The 11,857-nt window shown below is 49.6% G+C and overlaps 1 non-coding gene across 1 annotated transcript; it reads left to right on the top strand.

Moving 5' to 3' along the window:
- Positions 1-10,925: 10,925 nt before the first annotated feature.
- LOC125118978 (U6 spliceosomal RNA) lies at positions 10,926-11,034 on the top strand. The gene has a single exon (XR_007132954.1). It is a non-coding gene; the product is annotated as a U6 spliceosomal RNA (small nuclear RNA).
- Positions 11,035-11,857: the final 823 nt, after the last annotated feature.

Raw genomic sequence — 11,857 nt, 5'->3', positions numbered from 1 at the left:
ACAGGAGTTCCCATTGTGACTCAATGGGTTAAGGACCCAACTAGTATCCATGAGGACTCAGGTTCGATCCCTGGCCTCACTCAGTGGGTTAAGGATCCCATGTTGCCATGAGCTGTGGTGTAAGTCGCAGATGCAGCTCAGATCGCGAGTTGCTGTGCCTGTGGTGCAGGTCACAGGCGTGGCTCAGATCTGGCGTTGCTGTGGGTGTGGCGTAGGCTGATTTCCTAGCCTGGGATCCTCCGTATGCCGTGAGTGCAGCCATTAAAAAAAAGAAGAAGAAGAGGGGAGAGTGAGAGTCCAGCCATAGGAGAGTGAGCAGTTCTCACTGCCACCACGGACCGGGAGTGGGAAAGGCCTGGAGAGCATTCCTCAGCTGGGCGCCAGGCCTTCGGGTCAGATCCGTGGGTGGAACTGACCAGGGCCTCATACAGCCAAGGCAGGCAGAAGCCAGGAGGGGCTGGGTTCCCACAGTCATCCCTGCGAGAGCAGCTCACATCCGCATCTGTCTGAGCGTACACAGGGCTGAGGGTAGGGGGCCTATCACAGGGGATGGCCCAGCCAGTGCCGAGAGTGGAGGTCCACCGAGATGATGAGAGGCTGTAAACTCGGCCTTGTCTCCGTGCTACTGTCTTTGTTTCCCTGACCCCTGCTTTCCGAGTAAGGGGACCCTGGAAATAGAACCCAGGTCCAGAAAGGTATGTGTGCCCTGAGGCCAGCAGACCCAGGACGCTGCTGTGGTGGGAGAGGCCACGAGTGACAGGGCCATTGTTGTCCCGGCTAGAAACGCAGAAGGAAGGAGGAACAGCTCTCTGTCGTCGGCGTGGAGGGGAGAAGAGCAGAAGGGACCCAGAAGAAGTAGGCTGCTTTTCTCCCCTTTTTGCAGAAGACACTCAAGGACATCGTGCAGCGCCAGGGCAGGGGCGAGCTAGGGACAAGACGGAAAATAAGCTCGCTATCGGACAGTGATGGCGGGGCACAAACGTCGCTCAGCCATGCTTTGCAGGAGAAGCATGGATTTTGGAGTCAGGCAGACCTGGTTCAAATCCCACCTATGCCATTCAACAGCCATGGGACCCTAGACAAGCCTTTTTTTTTTTTTTTTTTTTTTTGTAGACTGTTCCATGAGCGTCCCCAGTAAGCCATGCTTCCCAAAACGTGTGCCCTCGTGGTACCTCCCACGTCGACTCTGGGTTTGGGCCTCTGACTTTCTCCGGCCCATAAGGACATTGCCAAGCATGATATAAAGCAAAGGCTTGCCAAGTGCTTGCGTGCTGAGGCTTTTCCTCTTGGAACACTCCCTCCTGGAAGGCAATTGCCAAGCTCGGGAAAGCCCAAGCTAGCCTCGTGAGAGCTAGGAAGAGAACTGAGGCAGCCCAGCTAACAGCCAGCACCAAGACCCCAGGCATGGAGCTGTCCTCTTTGACCTCTCAGCCCAATATAGCTGCCAACTGACTGTAGTCACAGGAGAGATCCCCGCCCAGGAACCACCCACTTCATCCACAGAATCGTGAGACATTCTCATTCATTCACTAAACTTTGGGAGGGTTGTTACTCTGTAATAAATAACGGAAATAAGCCTCACGCTAGGAAGTTTATAATATTTGTTGCCAAAATGGGGTGATAATATTTGTTGCCAAAAGCTATGAGGAGAAAATTTAGGATGAGCATTCACTGAGCACCTGCTGTGTTTCAGGCACTGTCATAGATGCCACACGTACGTCATTTACAGCATCTCATCTGCAGAGCACCTATCTCTGTGAAGTAAGCAAGCGCTGTTAGGCCTCTTTTCCAAGCAAGGAGGCTGAACTCAGAGGGTTTAAGTCATTTGCCCAAGGAGCTGGGGCCCCAACCCAGGTCTCCCTCGTTCTCATCACTACGGCCCAGCAGGACTTCCCTGGCACCAGGGAATGAATGACCTTCTAGGAAGGTACCAACCCTTCCTGTATTTCAAGAACTTTGTCTCTGTCAGGAGGTCGGAGGAGGGACACGGGGGCCTACTCACAAGGCCAGCATCAAGTCCAAGTGCCCTTGAGGACGGGTTGGCGTGGCTCCTTTTGGTGGTCAGTCCTATGCTCTTGGCGTTGCTTCCTCAGTGAGCCCTGGGTCACAAGGGACGACGGAACTCAGAGCAAATCCACTTTCACTTCTAGGAAAACAGCTATTGGGGAGTCAGCGGCATCACAGTCGCAGCCAAAAGGCAGCTTGTTTCTCAAGAAGCAGGAAGCACCCGGGCCACAAGGGCCCTGCCCCCATCGCTGGAGGGCCTCGAGAAGCCAGAAGCCGGCCCATCGGTCCCTCTGAGAGACAGCCCCCCTTGACACACACACACACACACACACAAAACCACAGGGGAGGGGGCAGCTGTGGGGATCTGGCTCACAGTGGGGTGGGGGTGGCGGTGGGGCACGAGCAGAGGGCCCCGCTGGCCCAAGCAGCCTCTGCTGGGAAGCTCCCATCTGCCTCATAACTGCTGAGTGATGCCGAAGAGGATGACAGTGGGACACTTCTTCACCCTCACCCCAAGCTGACAGCATCACTCTCCACCCCAGAGGCCCAGACACAACCTTGTCCTGGGGGGTTAGGGAACCCCCAGCTGAAAAATCCCCATGCCCTCCCCTTTCCTCGATTCCTCCCACCCCTTGCCCATCTGGCCTTCACCGGGTTCTTTTCGGCCCCACTCACACAGCACGCGAGGTGCAAAAACACCTGATCTTAAAGTATATTGCTAGGGGTTCCTGCTGTGGTGCAGTGTGTTAAGAATCTGACCACAGGGGTTGCCATTGTGGTGCCGTGGAAATGAATCCAACTGGGATCCATGAGGTTGCAGGTTCGATCTCTGGCCTCGCTCCGTGGGTTAAGGATCCAGCGTGGCCATGAGCTGTGGTGTAGGTCGCAGGTGCAGCTCAGTTCCTACGCTGCTGTGGCTGTGGCTGTGGCTGGCCGCTGTAGCTCCGATTTGACCCCTAGCCTGGGAACCTCCATATGCCACCAATGCGGCCCTAAAAAGACACACACACAAAAAGAATCTGACCACAGTAGCTTGGGTGGCTGCAGGGATGTGGGTTCAATCCCCAGCCTGGCGCAGTGGGTTAAAGGATCTGGTATTGCCACAGCTGTGGTGTAGGTCACAACTGTAGCGCAGATTCGATCCCTGGCCTCGGAATTTCCATATGCGGCGGGCGCAGCCATAGAAATAAATAAATAAAATAATAAAAGTATATTGCTAGAATAATCTCAACTTTGCTTAAAAATTACATATATTTGAAATTTTATATATATGTGTATATTTTCATAAATATACAAAAATGAGTGGCAAGAACTATCTGAAAATGTTGATAATATTATCGCCAGCTGGTAAGATAAGGTTTATTTCTTCTTTGTATCTTTCCTTATCTCCAACTTCTCTACAAAAGGCACAACTGCTTTTAGAATCAGAAAATAAACTACATTATCTGTGCTGCTTTTCTTTTTTTTTTTTTCTTTTTGTCTTTTGTCTTTTTAGGGCCACACCCGCAGCATATGGAAGTTCCCAGGCTAGCGGGTCGAAGCGGAGCCACAGCCACACTAGATCCAAGCCACGTCTGCAACCTACACCACGGCTCCTGCAATGCTGGATCCTTAACCCACTGAGCAAGGCCAGGGATTGAACCCACATCCTCATGGATACTAGTCGGGTTGGTTAATGCTGAGCCACAAGGGGAACTCCCTGTGCCACTTTTCAATGAATGTGTGTGGCCTGGAAAAGTGACACCTTAAAACTCTGCTCATGCAGCACCTTCATTATTGGTTCACACCTGGAGTATTAGCAGTGTCTCCGGACAACCAAGTCTTCACTCAGGGTAGAGATGGAACAGGAGCGGCCCCAATCCCAAAGCAAAAGGGGCAGGGCCCGTGAGGCCTAGCAGAAGGGGGCAGGATCCGTGAGCCTGGAGCCCACCCTGTTAGTATCTAGAGCTGCTTCCAGTCCTCCTGTGGACTGGAGACCCCGAGCCCAAGGCATTGCAAGACTGGGCTGGCCAAGTTGCCGGAATGGAGGGCTGTCCCTGCCTGTCCTGGGAGAGCAGGAAGCCCTGGGCTGGAGGTACAGTCCCGAGCCCTGGCTCACACACGCCACCTGGTTCACACTGGACCCCATCACTTAGAGCAAAAGCCCTACCTTGCAGGCTGAGTGTGAATGATAGGTGGTGAGGTGGCGCATATACAGTGCTCAGCACAATTCCTGGCATACACTGGGCACTCAATAAATGCAGTTGTGATTATAGAAATAAACCCATGCTCATCAGCACCAACTCTCGGGTACACCCAGCACCTCCGTCATCTGGTGCCAGAAAAGGGATGAGTCATGCCCTGTGCTCAGGTGGCAATCCCCTGTTTTGTCCCTTGCTGGGTTCTGCTAAATATGGAGCCAGAAAGAACTTTTTCCACTCCCAGAGCAGCTTCTACATACGTTACCTTGGCCAAAGCAAGCTGCTCATTAGCATGGGTGAGAAATGCCCAGGTGATACCATCAAAGGCCATTAGGGTGCCCCAGCTGGTTGGGGGTGTTTTACTTCCCATCAACTCTTCCCAGAAGGATGACAGTACCTCCAGCCAGAGCGGGAGGCACATGGGGCAGGGCAGGTGTGGTGCAGGCAGACACAACTTGGAATGGTGACATTCCCTCAGAGGAGTGGGCTCCAGGTGAGCTCTCTATCCTCCTACACTTTCAGGCTTGCAGTGCCCAAGCTGCTCTCTCCCGGCTCTGGCTCCCTGGAAGGGGTTTGAAGTAAGTCATTTAGTATGAATGACTAGTATGAATTTCAGTATTCCCAGGGGCCCCTGGTTTCATAGCGGAATAAAACCCTTTATTCTCTTCCCTTGAAATCCTACCATGTCAGGGGGTGCTCCTTGCCCTTAAAGGAGAAAACGGGAAGGAGTTCTAATTCTGATGTTTTAGCCCCTCCTGGGCCCGGCCACCCACGTCCCCAAGGTCAGGCCCTTCTCTACTCTCTGAGTCCAGGAAAGTGTGTATTCACCTTTATTTCTCATTAAGGAGACTTGAATAAAAGCATGAAAAGCTTTTTTCTAGCCTGAAAAGAGAAGGATTTAGAGGGTTAAAAAAAAAAACTGTTAAACTGATAAAAAAAAATTTTTAAATGACACAGAACTCAGAAGTCATAAAGGAAAAAATGAGCAGACACAACAACCCAAATGCCCTTTGCAGAGAAAGAGAGCATCAACCAGGGGTTTCGAACCAGGGTCCTGCTGATCCACACCCACCCAAACATTGCTGTCTCTTCTAGTGCCTAAAGTTTTCTCGACGAGTTGCCAGCATTTTAAAATTGGAAATCCTCCCATAAAAATCCATATTTCCGGCATCTGCTGAAGAATCAGAAGATCTGGCACACTGGTTCCCCGCAGAAGCCTGCATGCTCCCCAGCCTGCCACAGCCGCCGAGCCGGCTTCGCTTGTTTGCATGGCTTGCCTTGCAAGCAGTTGTCTGCGATGCGCCATAAACAAAACAAAAAAGCAAAAGGTGCTCTAGGGGAACATGTTTGCCACACATCCAACGAAAAGTTAATATCCATTCTATATCAATAAGAACCCAACCAACAGTTCAATGGAAAAATAGGGGAACGTATAAACAGGTAATTCATAGAGAAAGAAATTCAAATGGCCCATAAACATGAAAGATACTCAACCTCCAGGTGATTAGGAAAATGCAAATGAAAATGAGAAGATACCCTTTTTCAAAAGCGATCACGCTGGCAAAAAATCAAAAAGCTTTCTAGCATCACTGGCAAGGATGTGGGGAAAGAAGAAGGCGTGCGTGCTGTTAGTGAGCGTGTAAATTGGCACAATCTTTTTGGAGGGCCATTTGGCAGTTCCAATCATGATGTTAAATGCATGTACCTTTCAAAAAAAAGTAGGTAAATTTGTATTGAAGTAGCGCATGCATGTAGAAAAGAACGCAAATCCTAGGCTGAGTCACTGAACACACCCAGGCGACCATCACAGATGGAGAAAGAGAATACCCAGCAGCACCCAGCAGCCCCTGCGCCCTCTGGCAGTAAATCCCCCCAAAGGTAACCGCCATCCCCTCTTCTAACAGGATTTGCCTGTTTCTGAACATTCCATGAATGGAATTATACAGTACATGTTCTTTTGTGTCTGGCTTCTTTTCACCAAATACTATAATTTTTTTTTCCTAGGGCCACACCTGCAGCACATAGAGGTTCCCAGGCTGGGGGTTGAATCAGAGCTACAGCTGCTGGCCCACACCACAGCCACAGCAAGGCCCGATCTGAGCTGCGTCTGTGACCTACACTGCAGCTTGTGGCAGCACCAGATCCTTAACCCACGGAGCGAGGCCGGGGATCGAACCTGCATCCTCACAGACACTCTGTCGCGTTCTTAACCCACCGAGCCAAAACAGGAACTCCAATATTACATTTTAAAACTTCACAAAGAAGTGCCCGTGGTGGCTCAGTGGTTAACGAGCCTGACTAGTATCCATGAGGATGCAGGTTCAATCCCTGGCCTGGCTCAGTGGGTTGGGGATCTGGCGTTTCCGTGAGCCGTGGTGTAGGCTGCAGATGCAGCTCGGATCTCATATTGCTGTGGCTGTGGTGTAGGCCGGCAGCTGCAGCTCTGATTTGACCCCTAGCTGGGAACCTCTTTGTGCCTCCATATGCCGCAAGTGTGGCCCTAAAAAGACAACAAAATAAAAATAAATAAAACTTCATGTATGTTGCTCTGTGACGCAGAACATTCACTTTTCATTGCTGTATAGAACTCCATTGTGTGGCTAGACCAGATGTAACTATTCTCCTGTATTGATGAAGAACATTTCAGTTGGTTCCAGCTTGGGGCTCCTGCAAGTAGTGCTGCTAACAAACATTTTTGTATGTCACTTTGGGGGCACACAGAAACTCATTTCTGTTGGGTATACAGTTAACCCTTGAACAATGTGGGGATTGGGGGGTGTGTCCCCTCCATGCAGTTGAATCTGTGTATAAGTTATAGTTGGCGTTCTGGATATATGTGCTTCCTCCGTATGCACAGTTCCAAACCTGCAGATTCAACCAACCTGTGTAGCACTGGAGTATTTACCATAGAAAAAGTCCATATATAAGTGGACCCACGCAATTCAAACCTCTGTTGTTCAAGGGTCAACTGTATACCTCTTGACAACACTCTAGAATTCTATTTTACAGAAACCCCTGAAAGAATAAGACTTCAGGAGTTCCCGTTGTGGCGTAGTAGTTAACGAATCTGACTAGGAACCACGAGGTTGCGGGTTCGGTCCCTGCCCTTGCTCAGTGGGTTGACGATCCGGCGTTGCCGTGAGCTGTGGTGTAGGTTGCAGACGCGGCTCGGATCCCGCGTTGCTGTGGCTCTGGCGTAGGCCGGTGGCTACAGCTCCGATTGGACCCCTAGCCTGGGAACCTCCATATGCCGTGGGAGCGGCCCAAGAAATAGCAAAAAGAAAAAGAAAAAAAAAAAGAGTAAGAATTCATGTCCAAGGCCATTTATTGTAACATTAAAAAGTAGTGTGGTTGGAGTTCCCATTGTGGCTCAGCAGGTTAAGAACCCAACATAGTGTCTGTGAGGATGTGGGTTCCATCCCTGGCCTCACTCAATGAGTTAAGGATCCAGCATTGTCGCAAGCTGCGGCATAGGTCACAGATGCAGCTGGGATCCAGTGTTTGCTGCGGCTGTGGTGTAGGCCGGCAGCTTCAGCTCCGATTTGACCCCTAGTCTGGGAAATTCCATATGTCACAGGTGCAGCCACAAAAAGAAAAAGAAAAAAATAGGAGTTCCCGTTGTGGCTCAGTGGTTAACGAATCCGACTAGGAACCATGAGGTTAAAGGTTCGATCCCTAGCCTTGCTCAGTGGGTTAAGGATCCGGTGTTGCCGTGAGCTGTGACCTAGGCTGGCGGCTACAGCTCTGATTCAACCTCTAGCCTGGGAACCTCCATATGCTGCGGGTGTGGCCCAAAAAAGACAAAAAGGTTTAAAAAAGAAAAAAAAAATTAGTGTAGTCAACCACTGTGTTTACTAATAATGATATGGTTTAAAAATATAATATAATGCTTCACCATGACTTGAAATAGTATGCAGCTGATCCGAGCTGTATCTGCGACCTACACCACAGCTCACGGCAATGCCGGATCCTTAACCCACCGAGTGGGGCCAGGGACCAAACCTACCTCCTCATGGATATTAGTCGGGTTCATTTCCACTGCACCACAGCAGGAACTCCCTGATCCCATTTTTAAAATAGAAATTTTAAAGTTAAAGCAATACGAGTGAACATATAGGTTAAAATACACGGAGGTGGCAGCTAGCACCGCGTCTCATTATCCACAAAGCAGATGACAGGCCAGCGTTTCCCTAGGAACGGTTCCGCCGTGGTGCCCTACTGACTTTCCAGGTGTCCACGCGGGCAACACAGGCAAAGTCTGAACCGCAGCACATCTGCATCTTGGCAGAAGGTGAGAAGATGCAGGCCTGTGAGGGGACGGCTCTGAGGCCGTCTTTCATCCTCTCCTATATTGTCGGCTCAGGCTGTCAGGCACAGCACTGCAGACCGGGTGGCTTCCCCAACAGAAATTTAATTGCTCACAGTTCGTAGAGGCTGGACTTCCAAGATCAAGGTGCTGGCAGGGCGAGTTCCTTCTGAGAGCCAAGAAGGAAGGCTCTGTGCCAGGCCTCTCCCCTTGCTTTAGAGATGGCGGCCTTCTTCCTGAGTCTTCACCCTAACTTCTCCCCCGTCCTAATCTCTCCTCCTAAAGACACCCAGTCAGCCTGGATTCCGGCCCACTCATTCGATCTCACTGTAACGTAATTACCTCGTTACAGGCGTGGTCGCCAAATCCAGTCGCATTCTGAGACACCAGGGATCAGGATTTCAACATACGAATTGGGGGTGGAGGGGATATAATTTAGCCCATAACAGCTCCCTATCTCCCTTGGGAGGCTTTCAGGAGATGTTTCTCATCACCTCCTGCTGGGTTCTGATGAGTGATGAAACTTTCATCCTGCCCCTCTCAAGACAGAGCTCATACAAAACTGCCTAGTTTTATATTTCTATACTACTGGTCTAGGATCCAGCTCCCCGCACTTTTGGGGGCCGCCTCTGCGGCATATGGAAGTTCCTGGGCCAGGGAGCAAATCTGAGCCACAGCTGGGAGCTACTCCACAGCTGCGGCAATGCCAGGTCCTTAACCTGCTGGGCCATAGTGGGAACTCCCGGCCCCTTTTGTTTTGATGTCATCCTTTTAGGGGGTGAGACAAACACCCAGGGAGCCAGCACTTCTGGCTAATCTTCCTTTCACGGTTTATGTCAGTAATAAACTGTCCAAAGCTGAAAGCGGCTCACTGCATCTTTATCAGCCAAATCAGCCGGGGCTTGGCCTTGGCTTTCCTAGAAAGTCTGGTGTGTGCTTGACAACAGGCCCTGGAATGTGTTGCAAAAGCAAAACCAAAAATCTTTCCAACAGAGGTGGGAGGAAGGGAAACAAGGAAGACTCCCAAATCTCTGCCCCCCGACAACCGCCCCCACCCCTGTCTCCAGCACCCAGTGCTCTTTTTTCTTTTCTTTCTTTTTTCTTTTTTTTTTTTTTTTTTTTTTGTCTCTTTAGGGCTGCACCTGCAGCATATGGAGGTTCCCAGGCTTAGGGTCTAATCCCAGCTGTAGCCGCCAGCCTACACCACAGCTCACGGCAACGCCAGATCCTTAACTCACTGAGCAAGGCCAGGGATCGAACCTGCATCCTCATGGATACTAGTTGGGTTCGTTACTGCTAAGCCACAACGGGAACTCCCACCCAGTGCTCTTATGCTGAGATGCCTCTGGGTCCCCTGTATTTAAACTTGCTCGCCATTTAAAAAACAATTAACAAAAGCTAAAACACGTGCATATCTGTGTGCACTGAACTATCCAGAAGAACTTTTTATATATTAATTGGTAACGTCACTAATCCTTGGGGAAGGAAGATGAGGTGCGGGGAAGGGATTTTAACATTTTATGCATATTTTATGCAACAGGCCCCAGAAGACACAGGTGAAACGGCAGAGGTGAGAAGATTAGCCTCTGACAGGCGAAGCTCAGTCCACTCATAGTTAATATCCTGCCCGGAAATCATTACTCTCAACTCTTTCCCCAACAAGAGAAGTTGAGCTAAAGAAAGTAAAACCAGAGTTCCCACTGTGGCTCAGCAGTAGCAAATCTGACTAGCATCCATGAGGACTTCAATCCCCGGCCTTGCTCAGTGGGTTGAGGATCCGGCGTTGCCATGAGCTGTGGTGTAGGTCACAGATGCGGCTCGGATCTGGCGTGGCTGTGGCTGTGGCTGTGGTGTAGGCCAGCGGCTGCAGCTCCGATTCGACCCCGAGCCTGGGAACTCCCTTATGCTATGGGTGCGGCCCTAAAAAGACATAAAAAATTTTACAAAGCAAGCAAGCAAAACCACGATGAAACCACTTCATACCTGTCAGGATGGCTATTGTCAAAACCCAGAAAGAAAGAAAGAAAAAAAAAAAACAAAAAAAAACCCCAGAAAATAGCAGGTATTGGTGAGGCCATGAAGAAATTGGACCTTTGTGCCCTGAGGGTGAGAGTGTAACATGGCACAGCCACGATGGCGAACAGCAGCCGGACACAGAGGGACAAATACCTTATGATTCCACTTATATGAGGGCCCTAGGGTGGTCAGGTTCAGAGACAGAAAGGAGGCTGGTGGTTGCCAGGAGGAAAGGAGTCGTCAATGTTGAATGGATTCTGAGTTAAGATGAAAAAGTTCTGGAGATGGATGGCAGTGATGGTGGCACAACAATGACAATGTAGTTAATGCCACTGAACTGTGGGCTTCAAACTGGTTACAATGGCAAATTTTGTTATGTATATTTTGCCCCAATGGGAAAAAAAAAAAAGACTACAGTGCTCGTTTCGGCAGCACATATGCTACAACTGGAATCACACAGAGAAGACTGGCATGGCCCCCCTGCACAAAGCTGGCCTGCAAATTCATGAAGCGCTCCTTTCTTTTGCTTTTTTGCTTTTTAGGGCTGCACCTGTGGCCTAGGTTCCCAGCCTAGGGGTTGAATCAGAGCTACAGCTGCCGGCCTACACCACAGCCCCAGCAACACCGGATCCTTAACCCACTGAGCAAGGCCAGGGATCGAACCTACGTCCTCATGGATGCCAGTCAGATTTGTTTCTGCTGAGCCAGGACAGGAACGCCATTTATTTATTTATTTATTTTTAGGGCTCCTTATTTTTTTTTTTTAATGCAGAAAAAATATGAAGAATGAAGACTAGAATAGCAATGTCCTGGGGGGAGGGAGGGATCGGTTGGGAGTTTGGGATGAACAGATACACACCACGCAACACAAAATAGATAAACACGGACCTACTGTATACAGTACAATGAACTATATTCAATAACTTGTAAAAACCTATAATGAAAAAGGATATATATATTTAATATATTTAACTGAATTGCTTTGCTGTACACCTGAAACTAACCCAACACTGTAAACCAACTGTACTTCAATTAAAAAAAAATTCTTGGAGTTCCCGTTGTGGCTCATTGGGTTAAGAACCCGACATAGTGTCCATGAGGATGGGTTCAATTCCTGGCCTTGCTCAGTGGGTTAAGGATCCGGCATTGCCATAAGCTGCGATGCAGGTTGAAGATGTGGCTAAGATCCAGTGTTGCCATGGCTGTGGTGTAGACCTGCAGCTGCAGCTCCCATTTGACCCCCAGCCTAGGAATTTTCATATGCTGCTGGAGTGGCTGTTAAAAAAAAGAGTGAGAAAGAAAACAAAAGAAAAAAAAATTCCTGGTATATGAAAACCTAGCTCACCAT

The sequence above is a fragment of the Phacochoerus africanus genome, chromosome X, assembly GCF_016906955.1.
Source record: "Phacochoerus africanus isolate WHEZ1 chromosome X, ROS_Pafr_v1, whole genome shotgun sequence".
In the NCBI taxonomy this organism is placed as follows: Eukaryota; Metazoa; Chordata; class Mammalia; order Artiodactyla; family Suidae; genus Phacochoerus; species Phacochoerus africanus.
The sequence above is the reverse complement of the archived record's forward strand: the minus strand, read 5'-3'. Positions and strand labels throughout refer to the sequence as shown.